Below are 6,179 nucleotides of genomic sequence, written 5' to 3' on the forward strand. Positions count from 1 at the left end.
AAAGAATAAAGATAAAGAACCAGTCAGTCCTAGAGGAAATCAGCCTTGAATATTCATTGGAAGGACTGACGCGGAAGCAGAAGCTCCAATACTTTGGCCACCTGATGTGAAGAGCCAACTCATTGGAAAAGACCCTGATGCTGGGAATGATTGAGGGCACGAGGAGAAGAGGGTGCAGAGGATGATATGGTTGGATGGCATCACCAGCTGGATGGACATGAATTTGAGCAAACTCCAGGAGATGGTAAAGGACTGAGAAGCCTGGCGTGCTGCAGTCCATGGGGTCACAAAGAGTCGGACACGACTTAGCAACTGAACACACACACAAAGAGAACATTAAAGCTGGAAGGAAAAAGCAACAAGTGACATACAAGGAAAGTCCCATTAAGTCTGTCAGCTGACTTTTCAGCAGAAAGTCTACAGGCCAGAAGGGAATGGCATAATATATTTAATGTGATAAAAGGGAAAAAACTACAACCAAGAATACTTTATCTGCAAGGCTTTGGTTCAGATTCGATGAAGCGATCAAAAATTTTACAGACAAGCAAGAGCCTATAAAACCATCAAACTATCTTTAAGAGAAATGTTAAAGGGACTTTTCTAAATGAAAAAGATGGATCACTTCAGCAGTACATACACTAAAATTGGAACCATACAGAAGAAGATTAGCATGGACCCTGCACAAGGATGATATGCAAATTCGTGAAGCTTTCCATATTTTTACCAAACAAAAGTAAAGTCACAGATGTAGGAAACAAACTTATGGTTACTAGAGGATTGGGGGTAGAGGCTGTGGACAAATTGCGAGATTGGAATTGACATACACACACTACTATATATTAAATAGATAACTAATAAGGACTTACTGTATACTCAATACTCTAATTGCCTATATGGGAAAGAATCTTTTCAAAATTGTTTTTTTTAATTAATTTTTATTGAAGTATAGTTGCTTTATAATGTGTTAGTTTCAACTGTAAAGCAAAATGAATCAGCCATACATCTATATATATTTCCTACCTTTTGGATTTCCTTTCCATTCAGATCTCTGCAGTGCATTAAGTAGAGTTCCCGGTGCAATACAGTAGTTTCTCACTAGTTATCTATTTTATCATAGTGTTAATAGTGTATGTATGTCAATCCCAATCTCCTGATTCCTTTAGCCCATGCCTTTCCCCCTTGTTATCCATAAATTTGTTCTCTACATCTGTGTTTCTAGTTCTACTTTGCAAATAAGATAATCTATACCGTGTTTTTAATTTCCACACATATGTGTTAATATAAGATATTTGTTTTTTCTTTCTGACGTACTTCACTCTATATGATACTTTCTAGGTCCATCCACATCTCTACAAATGATACAGTTTCGTTCCCTTTTATGGCTGAGTACTATGCCTTTGTATATATGTACCACACCTTCTTTATCCATTCTTCTGTAGATGGACCTACTTGGCTCAGCCACACAGTCCGTCCCTGTGTAACCCACACCCTACTCTGTCCCCTTAGACTTTTGTCCATAAGGCGAACAGTTCGTGTTTGATAGGTAGTTGCTTTCATTATAGGGTCTTTGGTAGAAAAAAAAATCACCTAAATTCATGGATCACATGGAGTGGTCTCTTGGTTGGCTACACTCAAGAAAAGACATTCTGAGACTCCCCCCTCCCCCTGCAGATCAGCAGGAACCTGGCGTGGGGGTGGTCTCCCTGAATGTCAGCACTGGAACAATAAGGGGAGGGCCTCCAATATGGGAATGGTGTGCCTCCCAGGGATGCTGGGGGAAATACTGCACTGCCAAGGGCAGAACCACTTTTCCCTGGGTGGTTTCACACATCACTATTAGTGTTCATATTATCATTGCTATTTTTATGGATGCCTTCTCTTCTTGCTACTGGGCATTTTAAGCCTCTCTGGCGGGGCCAAGCCTCAGTGAAACTTGAAATTCTGTGTACAGATAAGAAAGTCACAGGTCATGGAAGTCTGGCCCATGGGTCCTTGAGATGGGTCTCTAGGAACCTATTTGTCTGGGCAGCTTATCAGGGAGACCTACCCAGCCATGACTCCCAGCCCAGGCCATTCGGTTGGTGAAAGATAACTTGACCTGTCTCCTCCAGGCCTCACAGCCCTCTCCCTGCTCTGAACCCCACTGCACTATCTGGCATGTCATTGCACTAGAAGTGAATTGGTTCTCTCTCCCCACTTGTCTTTGAGCTCCAAGGAGGATGGACTGTGCCTCAGGCTGTGGAGGAGGGTGGCGTAGAATTGGAGAATCAGCTGAGGGGCAGAGGGAAGGGCATGGGGCCCTTTCTCTGCTCTGCTAGATGCACTGTAGATCCTCTAAGCCTCTCTTTTCCCATCTATATAAGGAGAGAAATAAGCCCTACCTACCTCATAGGGATTAAAGCTGCACTGTCCAATATGGTAGCCCCTAGCCACGTGTGGCTATTGAGAATTTGAAGCGTAGCTAGTCCAAATGGACATGTGCCCTAAGTGTAAAATGCACACCAGTATTTTTGTATCAAAAAATAAACATAAGATCTCTCAATGATTTATATATTCATCACACAATATTTTCTATGTGTGTGCTCAGTCTCTCGGTTGTGTCTGACTCTTTATGACTCCATGGACTGTAGGCTGCCAGGCTCCTCTGTCCGTGGGATTTCTCAGGCAAGAATACTGGAGTCGGTGGCCATTTCCTACTCCAAGGCATCTTCCTGACCTAGGGATAGAACCCTTGTCTCCTTCACCTCCTACATATGCAGGCGGGGTGGGTTCTTTCACTGTGCCCGCCACCTGGGAAGCCCCCATATTTTTGATATATTGGGCTAAATCAATTATATTATTAAAATTAACTCCACCTATTTCTTTTTACTTCTCAAAATGTACCTACTAGAAAAATTAAAATTGGGACTTCCCTGGTGGTCCAGTAGCTAAGACTCTGCTCTCCCAACACAGGGTGCCCAGGTTCAGTCTCTGATCAGGGAACTAGATCCCGCGTGCCACAGCTGAAGATTCCAGATTCCGCGTGCTGCAACTAAGATCCAGCACGGCCAAATAAATATTTGTAAAATAATAATAATAAATAAAAGTAATGGCACCCCCTCTCAAGCCTGGGTTTCCAGACAACACTTTTAAAAAAGAAAGAAAAATTGCAATTACATATGAGTTTGCATTATAATACTTCTATTGGAGAGTGCCAGTTTAGAAAACCAAGAAGGCACAGTGGACAGCTGTCTGGATTGACAAAGTCATTACCCTGTTTTTTCTCTTCCATTCTTCTCCCTGTCTTCTCACCTCAAAGACCGTGGACTTGAAAAGTCCCCATCAAACCTAACAGTCTGGGAATTTTTCAGCTGAAAAGGCCATGGAATCCAAACCTCCCCAACCCACCCAATGCAGATAACGAATCTGAGATTTGGAGCAAATTATTAGATAACCCCTGATGATCAACCAGCAAGATAATCTCCCCAGGAGTTTGGGGGACTTTTCTGTCCCAGAAACTGCTTTTGTTTCTCTCACCCATAGATTCTTTCTCCATGTCAGTCTATGCCTGGTTTTCTTCAGTGACCTAATAATATAAAGGAGCTTTGGGAACAGACTTGTGGTTGCCAAGGGGGAGGAGGGGAAGTGGGAGACAGATGGCTTGGGAATTTGCATTTAGCAGATGCAAAGTAGTATATATAGAATGGATGAATAACAAGGTCCAACTGCAGAGCACAGTGAACTATATTCAATATCCTGTAATAAATCATAATGGAAAAGAACATAAAAAAGAATGTATGCATATGTATAACTGAGTCACTTTGCCATACAACAGTAATTAACACCGGGAGAAAGCAATGGCACCCCACTCCAGTACTCTTGCCTGGAGAATCCTATGGACGGAGGAGCCTGGTAGGCTGCAGTCCATGGGGTCGCTAAGAGTCGGACACGACTGAGCGACTTCACTTTCACTTTTCACTTTCATGCATTGGAGAAGGAAATGGCAACCCACTCCGGTGTTCTTGCCTGGAGAATCCCAGGGACAGGGGAGCCTGGTGGGCTGCTGTCTATGGGGTCGCACAGAGTCGGACACAACTGAAGCGACTTAGCAGCAGCAGCAGTAGCAGCAGCAGTAATTAACACAACATTGTAAATCAATGATACATCAATCAAAAAAAGAAAAACTGTTAACAGTTTCACTTGATAAAAATAATACATAAATAAATAGGAGCTCTGGGTCCCCTGTACATACAAAGGCCCTGGGGTTAGCAAAGGCCAATTCAAGTGGCCCTGGACAAAAAAACACCACACACAGGTAATGTTCGTCTGCCTGGATTCAACTTGCTGGGCTCTAGAATGGGCCCTGGGACTTCTCTGGTGGTCCAGTGGTTAAGACTCCATGCTTCCAGTGCAGGGGGTGTGGGTTCAGTTCCTGGTTGAGGAACTAAGATCCCACATACCAAACAGCATGGCCCAAAATAAAATGAAAATAAACAAAAATAATAAATAAATTGTAACAGATGTTTAAAAAAAAAAAAAAAACATAAGATGGGCCCTGTCCCCTCTTTACTTTATGTTTGGTGGTAGTGGTGGTTTAGTCACTCAGTCGGGTCTAATTTTTGTGCAACCCCATGGACTGTAGTCTGCCAGGTTCCTCTGTCTATGAAATTTCCAGGCAAGAATACTGGATTGGGTTGCCATTTCCTTCTCCAGGGGATCTTCCCAACCCAGGGACTGAACTCTTGTCTCCTGCATTGGCAGGCAGATTCTTTACTGCTGAACCACCCAAGTGACACTAGTGGTAAAGAATCCACCTGCCAATACAGGAGACAAGGGTTCAGTCCCTGGGTTGGGAAGATCTCCTGCAGAAGGAAATGGCAACCCACTCCAGTATTCATGCCTGGGAAATTCCATGGATAGAGGAGCCTTGGCAGGGGGCTACAGTACATGGGGTCACAAAGTGTCATACACGACTGAGCACACACACACCAGAAGCATTTACCTTATGTTTACTTTGGAGCAGAGGCCCAGTGAGGGAATAGACATACATGTGAGTCATTTGAAGGCAAGTTATCTGTCAGAGACATGTGTGTCCCACATGCTATTAATGGATAACAAGAATGAGTGAATGCTTTGGCACAAATCCTCACAGGGCTTGTCAGCCGACAACAGCAACTGCAAACCGTGGACATCTGAGACTCTAAGCTCATCCACCCACATTTAGTCAGTGGGAAAAAGGAGGTCACAGAGAAGGAGGGGAAGGGGCTGCCCAATTCCAGAGGCCAAGTTTGTAGACACCTAGGAGCACACTCTGGAGAAGGCAATGGCACCCCACTCCAGTACTCTTGCCTGGAAAATCCCATGGATGGAGGAGCCTGATGGGCTGCAGTCCATGGGGTCGCTAAGAGTCGGACACGAATGAGCAACTTCACTTTCATTTTTCACTTTCATGCTTTGGAGAAAGAAATGGCAACCCACCCCAGTGTTCTTACCTGGAGAATCCCAGGGACAGGGGAGCCTGATGGGCTGCCATCTATGGGGTCGCACAGAGTCGGACACGACTGAAGTGACTCAGCAGCAGCAGCAGGAGCACACTCAGTCCGTCCCTGGTGAGTGTTTTACAACCACGTTGCTTGAAAGTTTTGAAATAACATTTATTATTCAGATCTTTTTAGAATTTTTTGAAAACACACAGAAAAAAATCCCATCACCCAATTCCCCCAAACAGAAATGATCCCATCAATTTTTAGTGTCTTTATTTAAATATCTTTTTTTCTACTCATATGTAGAGTAGAATACTCATATGTAGAGTAGAATTTTTTCTACTTTTTTTCTACGCATATGTAAACATATGTGTAGCGGCTTCCCAGGTGGTACTAGTGGTAAAGAACCCACCTGCTAATGCAGGAGACGCAAGAGACACAGGTATGACCCCTGGGTCAGGAACATCCTTGGAGAAGGAAATGGCAACTCACTCCAGTATTCTTGCCTGGGAAATCCCATGGACAGAGGAGTCTGGTGGGCTGGAGTCACAAAGCGTTGGACATGATTGAGTGACTGAGCACAAACATCTATGTACTTTTTCTTTTACAAAAATATGATACTACTACAACTTTTTAAAATATTTATTTGGCTGCACCAGGTCATAGCTGTGGCATGCAAACTCTTAGTTGCTGTGATGTGGGATCTAGTTCCCTGAC

The 6,179-nt window shown here is 43.7% G+C and overlaps 1 non-coding gene across 1 annotated transcript; it reads left to right on the plus strand.

Moving 5' to 3' along the window:
• The first annotated feature begins 618 nt into the window (after window positions 1-618).
• Window positions 619-722, plus strand: LOC138990092 (U6 spliceosomal RNA). The gene has a single exon (XR_011466258.1). It is a non-coding gene; the product is annotated as a U6 spliceosomal RNA (small nuclear RNA).
• The last annotated feature ends 5,457 nt before the right edge of the window (window positions 723-6,179 follow it).

This window comes from Bos mutus, chromosome 11 (assembly GCF_027580195.1).
Source record: "Bos mutus isolate GX-2022 chromosome 11, NWIPB_WYAK_1.1, whole genome shotgun sequence".
NCBI lineage: Eukaryota > Metazoa > Chordata > Mammalia > Artiodactyla > Bovidae > Bos > Bos mutus.